General features: G+C 35.4%; 2 long non-coding RNA genes across 2 annotated transcripts; both read left to right on the top strand.

The window, feature by feature from the left end:
- The first annotated feature begins 9178 nt into the window (after window positions 1-9178).
- On the top strand, window positions 9179-10287 carry LOC139761550 (uncharacterized). The gene is made up of 3 exons (XR_011715539.1): window positions 9179-9227; window positions 9515-9742; window positions 10104-10287. It is a non-coding gene; the product is annotated as an uncharacterized lncRNA (long non-coding RNA).
- A 4797-nt stretch (window positions 10288-15084) lies between these two features.
- On the top strand, window positions 15085-16186 carry LOC139761551 (uncharacterized). Its single transcript, XR_011715540.1, has 3 exons — window positions 15085-15123; window positions 15397-15628; window positions 15979-16186. It is a non-coding gene; the product is annotated as an uncharacterized lncRNA (long non-coding RNA).
- The last annotated feature ends 1278 nt before the right edge of the window (window positions 16187-17464 follow it).

Below are 17464 nucleotides of genomic sequence, written 5' to 3' on the forward strand. Positions count from 1 at the left end.
AGACTTGAACGAGAGAGAGTCTGAGTGTATATCATCTACTTCACACGACTCCCTCTCTCTATATATATATACACACCTTTGACAAAGGCCGGCGCCAGTGACCCGCAGGGCGTAAAGAAAAAAAAATATATATATAATACGTCTCGATAAAACACCTTGTATATTTTTTTCCACCCTCTCTTTTGGTGTGTGTCGAAGTCAAAAAAAAATGGACATATCCCAGGGCGTGACGAAGGGCAAATGCACCCACAGATGAATATATTGAAAAAAACATAAAAATATATCAACTTTTTTTTTTTTTTTACTAAACTTGAAGCATAGGATTATGAAAGAGATTGTAGATATATTGAAAAGACAACGGGTCATGCATCTCGCTTGGATGAGAAACTTATGAGAAAAAAAGAAAATATGAGATTGAGCAGAAAAGAGGCAAAATATATTCTACCTTAGTAAGTGACAGACGTATTGACAAGATAAAGTTGGGATATGTAATGACATATTTCCCTGGGATACCATAGCTTTGGGTCGTGGCTAACCAGTCCCATGGGATGTCCCAGTTAAGGGTCATTAGAAACACAATTTTCATCATCTGATTTAAAGACTTGTGATCTATCATTCTTGTTATAATTCTTGTTATCATTGTTATCATTACTATTAACATTATCATTATCATTATTATTATCATTATTGTTTTCATCATTTTTGTTATCATTATTGTTATCATTATTATTATCATTGTTATTATTATCATTATCATTATTATTATTATTATTATTATTATTATTATTATTGTTATTATTATTATTATTATTATTATTATTATTATTATTATTATTGTTATTATTATTATTATTATTATTATTATTATTATTATTATTATTATTATTATTATTATTATTATTATTATTATTATCATTATTATTATTATTATTATTACTATCATTATTATTATCATTATCATTATCATCATTAATATTCTTATTACTATGTGTGTCTTTCTGTCTGTCTGTCTGTGTCGACGTCTTTTACCAAGACATGTGAAGCAGATTCAAACAAAATACTAAGATTATCCAAAATAGACCAATCTTGTAACTCTTCCTTTTTGAGTATATTCACACTACCCAATGCCACATATGCTAATACTGTGCTGTGAGTTACCTCATACTAAAACTATGCTATGAGTTACGATGTGTTAAAGTTGTGAGCTGAGAGTTACAACACGTGGGAAAAGGTTGTGCTGAGAGTTACGATGAGTTAATGTGAGTTACAATGTGCTAAGTATCAGCCTATGAGTTATACTGAGTTACGACTCAGTAAATCTATTATGTGAGTTACGGTGCACTAAAGTGTTGTGAGTTACGCCACTTAGATTTTGCAGTGAGTTACACTGAAGATAAACTCAGAGTTACGACAAAGGCAGTGATTTCACATTGCAGTACTGGAGAATATTGCTATGTGATCACATAATAACTTATCATTTATCTCCACCACTGTAGTTAAACTTTGAGCAAATAACATAGTAAAGTTATTCTCATATTCTTCTTTTTTTTTTCTTTCAGTCATTCGCTGTTCTTTCACCAAATGCGAAGACACTGACAACTGATATTTAATACATATAGCTCTTTTTGTAAAATAGGAAATGGTCATATTGTGGTATAATCAGATATATCCAAGTACTGTCATATCATATCTTAAGGTGAACATGATCATACGTCATGCACAAATATGTTTGCATTCAGTTGGATCAGGTTGCCATAAATTTGCATGATTGTGTTTTGAAAGGTCTTTGTTTACGTGACAATCTGTGTATGTGTGTGTGTGTGTGTGTGTGTGTGTGTGTGTGTGTGTGTGTGTGTGTGTGTGTGTGTGTGTGATATCATACAATCATGTGACTCCCATGTGAGACGACAGAAGTGGTTGAAAAGGGTTAGGTTCCCACACGAAGTGGATGTGACTCTCCTTGTCTAATCACATAATCGTATGTGACTCTCCTTGTCTAATCACATAATCGTATGTGACTCTCCTTGTCTAATCACATAATCGTATGTGACTCTCCTTGTCTAATCACATAATCATATGTGACTCTCCTTGTTCAATCACATAATCATATGTGACTCTCCTTGTTCAATCACATAATCATATGTGACTCTCCTTGTCCAATCACATAATCATATGTGACTCTCCTTGTCCAATCACATAATCATATGTGACTCTCCTTGTTCAATTACATAATCATATGTGACTCTCCTTGTCTAATCACATAATCATATATGACTCTCCTTCTCTAATCACATAATCACATGTGACTCTCCTTGTCTAATCACATAATCATATGTGACTCTCCTTGTCTAATCACATAATCATATGTGACTCTCCTTGTTCAATTACATAATCATGCGGGTGTAAAGTCAGGTGACCCATTTACATTAAAGGATAGGTTGTGACAAAATCCCCTTTGATAAAACTGGTCATAGAATCAAGGAGTCTGTATGATTCACTCCGCTCAAGCAAATTCATCTTTGAATGGAAATAATATCATTCACAGTTGTCTTTTATACAATATATTTCAATTTCCCTCAGTTGAAGTTCTTTTCTATATATCGTCTAGCTTTGTAGTTTTGAATATACTGGTATATACATATGGTACTCCTAATTTCAATATCAATTTCAATATCAATTTCAATATCAGTTTCAATAATGGTTCCCATTCTAGAAATCTTTTTTTGATTTTGGGATAAAAAAGCAAAGTTCCTGTTGCATACTCAAGATAAATATTTCAAAGGTACTTTATTTATAATAATAGATAAATAATAATGATTATTTCAGGTTTATGACAATGGAACACAGTTTGGGGGGAAAATGTTTATTATTGACTAACCAAAATAAATTCAACATTTTTTTTTTCCAAAAATGAATGAGGAAAAGGTGATAAAAGTTTATGACATCTTGTCAGATGGAAAAATAGGATTCGAACCTGACACATCCAACACAGCAGACGACTGAAAGAGAAACATAAGAGAGTTTTATTGGTGTCTAATATGTTAGATCATCTTAGTGCAAAGCTAACATTTTTTCAACATAAACGTCAGAGGTAAATTTCATCTACTACAGTGCTATGGTCTTTTGAATTTTATTTATTGACAAATCTTCATTATGGCTGATGATTCTAAGGCAGAAAAAGAAAACAGAGTAATATCAGTTTTCTAAAGAACGTAGCAAATTATATAGAAATGATTTGAAATTGATTATGCCCCTATGCAGTGTTATACCTGACTTACAGTGATGGTGAATAAATGACCTTGTAAGGGTGGTATAGGGGGGGCCGACGTCTGGAGGTGTCTATGGACTACCTCCTCACCATTTGTTCTCCACTTATGTTGACACTAAAGCATTCTTCTGACTCACTTAAAACTACAGAATATCATTACATTAAGCTCACCTTTAACGACCATAGCCATATCCACCATGTCCATGTCCGTATCCACCGTATCCACCATAGCCATGTCCATAACCATGGCCATATCCATAGCCATAACCATGACCGTATCCACCGTGACCATATCCACCATATCCATGTCCATAGCCACCATAGCCACCATAGCCACCATAGCCAGGTTCAGGCACGGGGCTGGCCAGGGCAAAGGCCACAAGGAGGAAGACAGACAACACAGCGATCACCTGCAACACAACATGATGGTAGTCAAGTGTTGTTAACCAGCAACACAACATGATGGTAGTCAAGTGTTGTTAACCAGCAACACAACATGATGGTAGTCAAGTGTTGTTAACCAGCAACACAACATGATGGTAGTCAAGTGTTGTTAACCTGCAACACAAAAAGATGGTCACTATGCAACACTCACTTACAAAACAAGTTGAAATGTGATGTTAAATTTGTCCTATGTGTTTATTTGAAGTCTCTACTATATAATTAGCTTGTCAATTAACAGGAAATTATATATCAATCATCCTGAAATGTACAAATCTAGTTCTTCCTATGCAAATTGAAAACTAACAAATGGCTAAAGCTTGTATGTACATATGCAAATGCTAAAAAAATCTTTTGAACGTAGAATCATATTTGCATAGTACGTCAGTTAAGTTAGAAATTGAAATAGATATAGAAACTCACAGCCTTGAACATTTTGTCGAAGTTTTGGGTGAGAATGAGTGTCCACAACCAGGCCCCAGCCTTTTATATATACATACCCCCCCAACTTCAACAATGGCAAATGTTTGAATGCCCAGCAAAAAAAAGATAAAATGTAGTGCCACTCACTTTTACCCCACACGTCCCCCATCGGAACCTGACCTGAAGGCACCGAAACACAATGACTTCTTAAGGATCAAGCGTTTTGTCATTTCTAGCAATAACAGCTAAAATGAGACGAGATTGTCTCTCGAGGCGTAATGGCAAAATAGAGATACATTTTCTGAAGCAATATCTTAGCATGAAGTGGAAATAAACAGAGGGATTAATTGAATTTTGAAGAATAGTGACTTTTTTTCTTTAATACGAATTGCATTGTTAATTAGGAAGTCTCTAACTATCTCTAATATTCTCAACATCTACTGATCTAAAATGCTTTGTTGAAGTTGTGATTGACCAAAAATTTCTGTTATTTTTGGCGTATTTTGGCATTACTGTTGTTGACTCATTTTGAAGTTGTGATTGACTAAAAATCTCTGTTATTTTTGACGTATTTTGGCATTACTATTATTGATTCATTTTGGTCAAGATGAAATCCTGATGAGGTGAGAATAAGTCTACCGTGATAATTACAATGGCTCATCTCTCATTGATTTTCATTTTTCATTTTCTTGAGGAGATTCTTTCGTTACACACTCGGGTTATCTCTTCTTAAATGAGTATATCCAAAATGGATAGATATATACATAAAGATGTCATACATTTATTCATTTATTTATAATCACCCCGAGAATAATTTCTAAGAGAGTCCTAGTTTTGCCCAGAACCTCTTTATAAAGTTTCCTGCAGTCCAAGTCTGCGCTACTTCCAGTAGCTGGGAAATGTAGACTCCTGTAGAGTGATACGTTCTTTGATGGAGACTATACTTCCAATGATGCAACCTTGTCAGGGATGAAGATGGGCGCGTCTGAAAGCATTGTAGTTTGGATAGCGTTGTACTGGATGTGGGTTTTGGGGCCTTGAGTGCAAAAGACAAGAGCGTAGATACCTTGGAAATTAAATGCCTGTGGACAGTATGTTCTGCCAAGGGTGTTGATCATGGAAGGAATGACACTGTACGAGAAAAAGAGGTGGTGGTAAGTGGAGTCTCATTGAAAGAGATGACCATGATGTCCCGAAGTGGTGACAGATATATGGAGAGGATGAGCAAGGAAAGACTAACTAAGAGGATCTGTGTGTGTCAAAAGAGGAGGGAGGAAAAGGAAGGCTCTGGGGTATCGGGGCCTGAACATTCAAGAGGGTGTGGGGCGTGCATGGGATACAATAAACTGGATCGATGTAGTACTTAGAGGGCTATGGGATGTCAGTGGAATAAATCAAGGCATTTGAAGCCATGTAGATGCACAAGATGGCATAGCCTGTGAGACTTGTTTGTGGATGGTAAGCACTAGTTTCGCGCCATTATTCATGACAAAGTTTGTAAACAAGTGAGGTCATTGCTCGTTTGTTTAATGATCCTACCTCACTAGGACGGGAAAAGTGTGTGTGTGTGTGTGTGTGTGTGTGTGTGTGTGTGTGTGTGTGTGTGTGTGTGTGTGTGCCCGCGCGTGCGTGAAACATATCAAACTTTTCATTTCATGGAAAGTAAATCTCTTTTCTCAAAAAATATCCATTGGTCTTTTTCTCGCCTTTCTAGGATCAGGTTTTTGGAACTAGAATTTGGCTGTAAGTTTACGACACAATAACATTTTACTTTGTAGTAATTTTTCATTATTTCTATATATTTCTATTTCATTTTTCCCTTTTGCAGCATAGTGAGAGGTATGGAGAAAAACTCTTATTGCCACAGAAATTCTGTTCCATTAAAATGTCTTGTATATAGATGCCATATAAATGGAAAGGTCTATAGATGAACGTATACAGGATAGCTAAAGTGAAACAAAAAAGCATCTATCATGGCACGAGAGTAGCATTGCTATTAGATGTCTCACTTTGCAAAGTTTGTTTAAGCTGTTTCTACGTCAACTGCTTTTACTGTCACAGAGAGAATGTATCATATCTAAATCTATCAATCATGATCTATCCTACCAACATGGGCCATATACATAGAATGTAATCGGGCTTAGAATTAACCTTAACCCTTTGAGAAGGTGTTAGAAGACTTTGTTTCATTTGGTAGATGAAATACCTTGATGCAGATGGTCTTAATGGCTCCGGCATTGAATTGAATAGGCATAAAAGTCTAAATTACCGTTGACAGGATAATTATCCTAAAGATTAAATCAACATTCCAACCATATCCTTTAATGAAAAACAATGTCTGTCGTAAGCATTTAAATTCCCAATTACTGGCACTCTTTCCTGTAACTAACTGATCTCTGGCAATCTGCCCCATGGAAATGAACTTATCTACAAAAGATTAATAATATCTTTAATGCCTGACGATTGGAAATAACCAATTTACTTGGGTTGGCCATCCAGATGTTCAGCCAGGCTTAGTATTTAGACATAAACCAATTACCTTATATTAACGTCAAAAGTTATTTGAATTGAATAGTTTGATGTTTCTAACTCAATATAAGGCAAAGTGACATCATAAATCATGAAAATAAGACACAGACACTTTTTTTATTGGTGGTTTATTATTTACAGAGAAACATTTTATTCTTTAACATTATATTTTTCCCAGGGTAAACGAGGAAGGTCGTGACTCAAGAGTTCAATAAATTGTCGTGCTGGATTGGTGTCCTTGGCCTGGAAATAATGAACGAGACAATAATGTAATTCAGTTTATCAGAGATTTCTTGTTATTGACCCAATGTTCTATAATGCTACATGATCCTGGCACTTCAGATATAATTGTGCTTAAGTCCTATAGTTCTAACTATAGAAAATTTTAATATAATCAAGATCTTATATCGATTAAGAAAGCTGTTTGACACTGATATTACATTAGTACTTAATGGTTACCTTTAGCGCCCATATCCATGTCCATAACCACCATACCCATAGCCACCATGACCATATCCACCATAGCCATAGCCTCCATGACCATATCCACCATAGCCATAGCCTCCATGACCGTATCCACCATAGCCATATCCTCCATGACCGTATCCACCATAACCACCATATCCTCCATGTCCACCATAGCCATAGTAACCAGGTTCTGGTAGGGGACTGGCTGAGGCTAGGGCCACCAACAGGAAGAGAGACAACACAACGAACACCTGCAACACATGATGGTTAATGGTGGTTGACCCTTTGATTACTGGTACGGGTCAACTAACCAAAATATCAACAACCATCACAGGTGACTTTAACATGTAAACAATCTCCTTTTTTTTACTATCACATTGGATCGTTTATAAACCTTATGCTATAAGAAATGAACAACGAACATTTAGATGGACTTAGATGCTTTGAAATAGAATCAAAGGCCTTATAGAATGGGATTGATATCATACAAAAGTAATTAAGGCAGGATCCAATTCTACTCTTGAAAGAAAAAAGAAAAACTGATTGGAACTCACAGCTTTATACATGATGACGAAGTCTTAAGTGTGACTGAGTGTTCAAAGCCAGTCTGTGCAGCTGTCTTATATATATATACCCCAAACTTCAAATATGGCAAGATTCGACAACCCAGGAGGGGGGGGAGGAAAGAAAATCAAAATCATATGAATTGCAAGACACATTTCACTCTCTCTGAACTGGAGATACTAGAGAACAATACGAGAGTAAAAAAAAAAGAAAAATAACCAAAGATCATAACTTGGGAATATGTTTTTCTAATACCCTAACACCTCCTGGACCAGGACTTATATGGGGGTCCTGTGGATCCTTCGCTGACGAAGGTAACCATTGTGTTACTGATACAGAGCCAGTGTTATGGTATTTCATGGATGACTTAAACAGCCAGAGATTGGATATCAAACAATCGTAGATGAAAACATTAAAACATAAAAGAAACTTGGACTTCTTACACCACCCATAGGATATCAGTAAGTTTTAGTTAGTTTTTCAATATCTGTCTTATCACTAGATAACATGAAATTAATAATATTTCCGCTTATGATCTGATAGCCTTACTTTGTGTCCATGAAGGTGATAACGTAATCAAACACTGGCTGATTTATATCTTAGAAACTGAACACGTTGATAATAAATAGACGTGTGAACTAAAGGTGGACAAACACCCAATAGATGTGACCCTGAAACGTTAAGTAGGAAAGAGTTGGTAAGAATATAAACACACACACACACACACACACACACACACACACACACACTGAAGAATCGTCTTAGAAAACGTATGTACAATGCCCCACTGCTTTGGCAATTCAAAGCAGTGGTCTGACAAGGGTTAGACTCGTGTGTTGGGAGTAGAAGATGAATATATTAAATAGATATATTCACCAACAGGTCTATCGTGTCTGAGGATGAGGTAAGCATATTAAGTTACAAGTTCAGTTAGGCAAAGTAAGTATAATCATGTCTGGCGAAAAATGATAAATGGTAAGATTTAAAGGCTGAGAAATGATAATGATAATAATGATGATGATAGTAATTATAATGATGATGATAATGATAATAATAATAATAATAATAATGATAATAATAATAATAATAATAATAATAATAATAATAATAATAATAATGATAATAATAATAATGATAATAATAATGATAGAGTTCCTATGTCATTCTCTCTCTCTCTCTCTCTCTCTCTCTCTCTCTCTCTCTCTCTCTCTCTCTCTCTCTCTCTCTCTCTCTCTCTCTCTCTCTCCTCTAGTAAACTATTTGACACCACTATCACTATATTTCCCCTCCCCCCTGTTCTTTTCCTTGTTCTTTGTTCTCGTATTGTTCTTCAGTTGCCTTCCGTTCAGAATTGGAAACGTGTCTTGTAATAACTGGTACGGTTTTTTCTCCTCTCTCCTTCGCCCTCCACTGAGTTGCCAAACCTTGCCACTGGTGAGGCTTGGGTTATACATATATATATATATATAAGGCTGGAGCCTGGCTATGTACACTCAGTCTACAGTGAGACTTCATCACCACCATGTATAAGGCTGTGAGTCTCAATACGAAATAACGACTCATTTCATATCTTATTTCCATCGTTGTCTTTTAGACGATCCTACCCTATACTTTAAGGCCTTTGATTGTATTTTGAAGGATCAAATTCATTCTAAAGTTAGTCATAGATTCCATATCATGGATGGAATGTAAATGTTCCATTCTGATAGAGAAAAGAGATGTTTAAATACTTAAGTCACTGTGGATGGTTGTTGATATTTTGGTTAGCTGACCCGTACCAGTAATTAAGGGTCAACCACCATTACCCATCATGTGTTGCAGGTGTTCGTTGTGTTGTCTCTCTTCCTGCTGGTGGCCCTAGCCTCAGCCAGTCCCCTACCAGAACCTGGTTACTATGGCTATGGTGGACATGGTGGCTATGGAGGATATGGTGGATACGGCCATGGAGGATATGGTGGTTATGGTGGATACGGTCACGGAGGATATGGCTATGGTGGATACGGCTATGGTCATGGTGGATATGGTGGATACGGCTATGGGAGATAAGAGGTATGCTTTATACATAATTGTAATGTTTTGTAGACAGCTTTTTTCCTGGCATATAAGACTAAGGGCAAAAGATTCAATCATACAGTCTTCATGTATGATAAATTTATAAGAATATGGTCATTATAATTTCCTATCTAAATACAGTTTAAGTTCTGTCTCATTCTATAATCAAATGAGGATATTGTAGATGCAATATCTGCCTCATAACTCAATATCTATCATAAAAGTTAAGGTATTGTAACAATCAACATGTTCCTAACAAAGGATCATGTCGTTAGCTTCAGTACTATGTAGTTAAAGGTCAAATGGAACCATGGATGAGCTGGATCACATTGATCATTATCATGTTTATCCATTCCAGGCCACGCAGTTGATCCAGCTGGAATCCTGGACTACAGCAATACTGGAATTTAACACTTTACTCTCATGTGCAACTTGGTCGCGGCTCTGATTCATCATCTTCCTCATTTACCCTTGGAAATATCAAGAAAATATTTTTATGAGAACAATAAAATAACTATGCAAAAACTCTGTGTTATTTACTGAGACATGAAATAACTATGCAAAAACTCTGTGTTATTTACTGAGACATGAAATAACTATGCAAAAACTCTGTGTTATTTACTGAGACATGAAATAACTATGCAAAAACTCTGTGTTATTTACTGAGACATGAAATAACTATGCAAAAACTCTGTGTTATTTACTGAGACATGAAGTAAGTGTTTTGGTACTCTTCGATATATGTATAAGATTAACGAACAATGTTTTGATATATGTTGGCAGAAAGATTCTAATGAATCATTAAGTATTGGATACGATTTGACTTCAAGAATATGTTGATTGAGTCGGTAAAAATTTGACTTACAGATAATCTATATGTTTAACCTGATTACAAGATGATAAGTTTAGGAACCACTTGCCGAAAAGACATGTCGTTATCAGAGGTCAGATGTCAAGTAGAGTCATTTTCCCCCAAGGTCACTTTCTCTGGGAAGTGTCAGTCCCATGTGTAAGGGATCCATGGATTGGTCACTTTCAGGACAGAGTGACAAGGGAATTGCCAGTTGATATGTTACGACCAATTACAGTCATCAGTAAGGTGTGATGGACAACATGGCATTAATAATGGTGGGCCACATACCCCTGATTACACACACACACACACACACACACACACACACACACACTACACAAGTCTCAGCCAAGGTAAACCTAACACTTCCTTCCTACACTTGTGCCTCAGTGTGGACTGTTTCGTTCGTCATTTGCTTTGTGTAAGTCTCTCATTCTATCCATTATGCTCCACCTGAGTAGATGAATCAATGGAACTTAGTATATAAGCCTCAAATCTCTGGTTAAATTAATGGAGCTTGGTATATAAGCTTCGAATCTCTGGTTAATCATCATAACCACATATTGGGTGTAAAGATTAAGACATAAGTCATTTGAATAAGACAGTGTTACTATGTCATTAATCAAAGTACAATTTTAGATTGTCATAATCTCCTTGCTAAACAAAAGTTCCACTCATACAGCATAAACTCTGTATAACACACTTTAAAAGCCACTTTTTATCTCATTTTCCTTTACAAACATGAGCTGTTTCTGGTCGCATGCGTGTAGCAATTGGTAATCAAGTTTGGCACCTTACCTGTCATAAAATTGTATTATACTGTGAAGACAGATTGAGCTGTTTACAAATATACAAAACCATCCAATTCATATAGACAAACCATCACTCATTTTTCATGATACAACTGTGCTTTTAAGAAAGAGCATTTGTGTAGTGAGGTTGCATAATTTTGTTGAGATGAGAGTCTATGGCATGAAAATCATGGCAGTAAAAACAACTGTTCCTTAAGTTTAAAAGCTACCGAAGGTATCATATTGTAAACTACACTACAGTTAAGTAAAGTATTGTATAAACTACACTTCACTTATGTAAAGTATCATGAGAAACTAGTTTGTTATGTGAGAGTATAATTCGATAATCCAACAAAGAAATTATTACATACTAAACTTGTTCTTTGATTTCATAATATAGAAATAAATATTGCTTATTCTTTTCATTAATTCTTTATATATGATTAAACCCAGACTCATGGCTTACAACCTCAAAATCATTTAATCTTCTACTGGCAGGAAGTAACTTAGACAGAGAGATATAGAGAGAGTAAATCACAAAGGAAACATAACATTTCGTGGTACAAGTTTAGAAAAGGGGTGTTCAGCTTCGCCATGTCTGAGAGTTATATATAGTGTGTGTGTGTGTGTGTGTGTGTGTGTGTTTAGCCTTAATGTTATCACTGTCATATTTTTCACCAACCTTTATCAACGACAGTGACTGTAAAATATTGATGCCAATTTTCTTGTCAGTCAGCCATGAAAGTGACCAATCCATGGAAACCTTGACATGTGGTAATGACATTTCATGAGGTTATGACTTGGTAAAATGACTCTACTTGACACCTGACAACTGAAAATGACAAGTCATTTCTTACATAAATTTTGACGTTGAACTTGTATTATTTTGTTCCATTTTGGTAGATAACTTCTTCATGTACAATCTTGTATTATTTTGTTCCATTTTGGTGGATAACTTCTTCATGTACAATCTTGTATTATTTTGTTCCATTTTGGTAGATAACTTCTTCATGTACAAACTTGTATTATTTTGTTCCATTTTGGTATATAACTTCTTCATGTACAAACTTGTATTATGTTGCTCCATTTTGGTATATAACTTCTTCATGTAAAAATCTCATTTTATCATGGCCCTCATAATGCTTTTTATAAAATTCTTCTCTCAACATACATTATCACGTTATTGGTCAGTTATATACGTATAAAGATAAAAAAAAAAACATGTATAATGTTTATGAAAATAACAGTTTTCTTTGGTTATTTATTATTATCGGAAAAATATATTCTTTACATTATATTTCCAAGGGTAAATGAGGAAGATCATTAGACAAAACTGTAACACAGTTCCAGATGAGAGTAAAGTGTTATATTCCAGGATTCCTATATTCCAGGATTCCTATATTCCAGGATTCCTATATTCCAGGATTCCTATATTCCAGGATGCCTGCTGGATCAACATTGTCGACTGGAAAGGATAAACATGATAATGATTAATGTAATTCAGCTCACCAGAGTTTCTTGTTAATCTTTTTACTATATAGTCATAACACTATAGTCACTATCTTCCGAGATGTAGATAATGAGTTACGGTACCTTAACTTTCCTCATAGATATTTGGTCATGATAGCGATATTGTATCTATAATATTGACATTTAAATCATACAATGAGATATAGATAAACTATGTTTAGTTAGTAAGTTCCGAAAATAAGATTTCTCTCATTTAGAATACATGAAGGCGATGAGATTGAAGATTTTAATCTTAGTTTTATATAATGAGACTAAAGGATTCTACAAACCATCCCATTAATGCAGAAAACTTACCTTCAACGCCCGTAGCCATATCCACCATGACCATATCCACCATGACCATAGCCGTATCCACCATAGCCATATCCTCCGTGACCGTATCCACCATAACCACCATATCCTCCATGACCGTATCCACCATAACCTCCATAGCCACCATGTCCACCATAGCCATAGTAACCAGGTTCTGGTAGGGGACTGGCTGAGGCTAGGGCCACCAGCAGGAAGAGAGACAACACAACGAACACCTGCAACACATGATGGTGGTAATGGTGGTTGACCCTTAATTACTGGTACGGGTCAACTAACCAAAATATCAACAACCATCACTTCTGTTCTTTAAAATCTGAATATCTTTCTACCTTACAGAATGGAGTATCAACATGGTTTCTTTCATAGGGACAATCATTATCAAACCTAGAATGATTCTAATGCTTTGACATACAATCAAAGACCATAAAGAATAGAGTTATGACCCAACTAGAGGATTAAGACTGATATAACCAATATACTCTTAACTTATACTGGAACTCACGGCCTTATACATGATGCTGGTCAAATCGGCTTCGACTGAGTGTGTCTACCACCACCAGAGCTGGAGCCTTATATATATACCCCACTTCAGCAATGGCAACACTCGAGAACACTAGGGGGGAAAAAAACGAAGAACATATTAACTTTAAAGTATGTTTCCTTCTGACTCGGAACTGCAAAGCGCTGGGGAACAAATCGACCGTAAAAACAGAGAACCGGAAAATTTTTGTACCTTGATGCATGGACTGGGGGGTTCGAACAGTTGCTCTGTGATCCATGACGAGCATCGGTAGCCAATTTGTTATTAATGACAAATCCAGTTTCATGGTAATCTATAGCCGATTCAGGTATCCAGAATGTGGGTATTAAACGAAAAGTGAACAATGATTAAACTTCAGAAAAGAAGAGGTTTAGTGTCTTGTCACAATCCATTTGGACATCAGTTTTTTTGGAAGAAAAGAAGAGGTTTAGGGTCTTGTCACAATCTATTTGGACATCACTTTTTTTGGAAGAAAAGAAGAGGTTTAGTGTCTTGTCACAATCCATTTGGACATCAGTTTTTTTGGAAGAAAAGAAGAGGTTTAGGGTCTTGTCACAATCCATTTGGACATCACTTTTTTTGGAAGAAAAGAAGAGGTTTAGTGTCTTGTCACAATCCATTTGGACATCAGTTTTTTGGGGGGACAGTCTAGATAAAGAATTATATCATCACTAGGTAACATGACAACATATATTTCCACTTAATGATCTAAATCACTCTCTTTACTCCCGATGAAAGTATGATGTATATTGCCAAGCATTTATTAATCTATACCTTAGATACATCAGAGACTGAACGTAAACAGAATTAGCCCATTGATTGAATGGACAACACTAGACAAATCTGACCATGAATTTCCAAAGAGGAAAAAAAAAAATGAAAATAGTAAAAGCGCGCTGAACTTCAGATGTCTCATGGGGTTAAATCAACTTATTTCAGGACTAGAAAATGTGAATGATGAGAGTTAGAGGCTAAGGCAATACTTCTAAAGATGCGACACATGTGTGTATAATTACAGTAGTCTTGGGCAGTAGCTATGAGTTGCATGTTCATGTCTTTATGTCTTTGGGGTCGAATATCGTACGTCATATTATGTCTTTCGCATTACAGACAAATCAACTTCAATGAAATATATTTTTCCATTTTCATTGTTTATTCTTTACTGTCGTTTTATTCTTTAGTGTCTCCACTTCAGGCCCGAGAAGAAATGCGTCTTGATAATGGTATATATATTGTTTTTTCTTGGGTTATCTACTCTTGTCATTGTTGTGGCTGGGGTGTATATAAGACTGGAGCTTGGCTGTAGACAGTCAGTCAAACTCGAGGCTTCAACACCATCATGTATAAGGCCGTGAGTTCCAATAGCATTTAAGAATATACGTGATATCCTAATGTCTAAATCATCTAAATCACACAAGTCTTTAGAAAGTCTATGATTATATTTCAGAGCATCAATCAATGAAATTTTGACAGCTGTGTCTTTATGTGAGTAATTATGTTACATTCTGATGGTAGAAAGAGATATTCAGGTATCTAAGTCACTGTGGATGGTTGTTGATATTTTGGTTAGTTGACCCGTACCAGTAATTAAGGGTCAACCACCATTACCCATCATGTGTTGCAGGTGTTCGTTGTGTTGTCTCTCTTCCTGCTGGTGGCCTAGCCTCAGCCAGTCCCCTACCAGAACCTGGTTACTATGGCTATGGTGGACATGGAGGATATGGTGGTTATGGTGGATACGGTCATGGAGGATATGGTGGTTATGGTGGATACGGTCATGGAGGATATGGCTATGGTGGATACGGCTATGGTCATGGTGGATATGGTCATGGTGGATATGGCTACGGGCGTTGAAGGTAAGTTTTCTGCATTAATGGGATGGTTTGTAGAATCGTTTTGTCTCATTATATAAAACTAAGACTAAAATCTTCAATCTCATTGCCTTCATGTATTCTAATGAGAGAAATCTTATTTTCAGAACTTACTAACTAAACATAGTTCATCTTTATCTCATTGTATGATTTAAATGTCAATATTATAGATACAATATCGCTATCATGACCAAATATCTATGAGGAAAGTTAAGGTATCGTAACTACATCTCAGAAGATAGTGACTATAGTGTTGTGACAATATAGTAAAAAGATTAAGAAGAAACTCTTGTGATCTGAATTACATTAATCATTATCATGTTTATCCTTTCCAGTCGACAATGTTGATCCAGCAGGCATCCTGGAATATAGGAATCCTGGAATATAGGAATCCTGGAATATAGGAATCCTGGAATATAGGAATCCTGGAATATAACACTTTACTCTCATCTGGAACTGTGTTACAGTTTTGTCTAATGATCTTCCTCATTTACCCTTGGAAATATAATGTAAAGAATATATTTTTCCGATAATAATAAATAACCAAAGAAAACTGTTATTTTCATAAACATTATACATGTTTTTTTTATCTTTACTATATACGTATATAACTGACCAATAACGTGATAATGTATGTTGAGAGAAGAATTCTATAAAAAGCATTGTGAGGGCCATGATAAAATGAGATTTGTACATGAAGAAGTTATATACCAAAATGGAACAAAATAATACAAGATTGTACATGAAGAAGTTATCTACCAAAATGGAACAAAATAATACAAGTTTGTACATGAAGAAGTTATCTACCAAAATGGAACAAAATAATACAAGTTTGTACATGAAGAAGTTATATACCAAAATGGAACAAAATAATACAAGTTTGTACATGAAGAAGTTATCTACCAAAATGAAACAAAATAATACAAGTTTGTACATGAAGAAGTTATATACCAAAATGGAACAACATTATACAAGATTGTACATGAAGAAGTTATCTACCAAAATGGAACAACATTATACAAGTTTGTACATGAAGAAGTTATCCACCAAAATGGAACAAAATAATACAAGATTGTACATGAAGAAGTTATCTACCAAAATGGAACAAAATAATACAAGTTTGTACATGAAGAAGTTATATACCAAAATGGAACAAAATAATACAAGTTTGTACATGAAGAAGTTATCTACCAAAATGGAACAAAATAATACAAGATTGTACATGAAGAAGTTATATACCAAAATGAACAAAATAATACAAGTTTGTACATGAAGAAGTTATATACCAAAATGGAACAAAATAATACAAGTTCAACGTCAAAATTTATGTAAGAAATGACTTGTCATTTTCAGTTGTCAGGTGTCAAGTAGAGTCATTTTACCGAGTCATAACCTCATGAAATGTCATTACCACATGTCAAGGTTTCCATTGATTGGTCACTTTCGTGGCTGACTGACAAGAAAATTGGCATCAATATTTTACAGTCACTGTCGTTGATAAAGGTTGGTGAAAAATATGACAGTGATAACATTAAGGCTAAACACACACACACACACACACACACACACACACACACACACACACACACTATATAACTCTCAGACATGGCGAAGCTGAACACCCCGTTTTCTGAACTTGTACCACGAAATGTTATGTTTCCTTTGTGATTTACTCACTCTCTATCTCTCTGTCTATCCAGGTTGTTTCCTTCCTTGATGGTCTTGGGGTTATAAGCCATGAGTCGGGGTTTAATCATATACAGATGGCATATGAAAAGACTAAGAAATGTATATTACTGTGCCATAAAATCAAAGCACAAT

The sequence above is a fragment of the Panulirus ornatus genome, chromosome 40 (genome assembly GCF_036320965.1).
Source record: "Panulirus ornatus isolate Po-2019 chromosome 40, ASM3632096v1, whole genome shotgun sequence".
NCBI classification, from domain to species: Eukaryota; Metazoa; Arthropoda; class Malacostraca; order Decapoda; family Palinuridae; genus Panulirus; species Panulirus ornatus.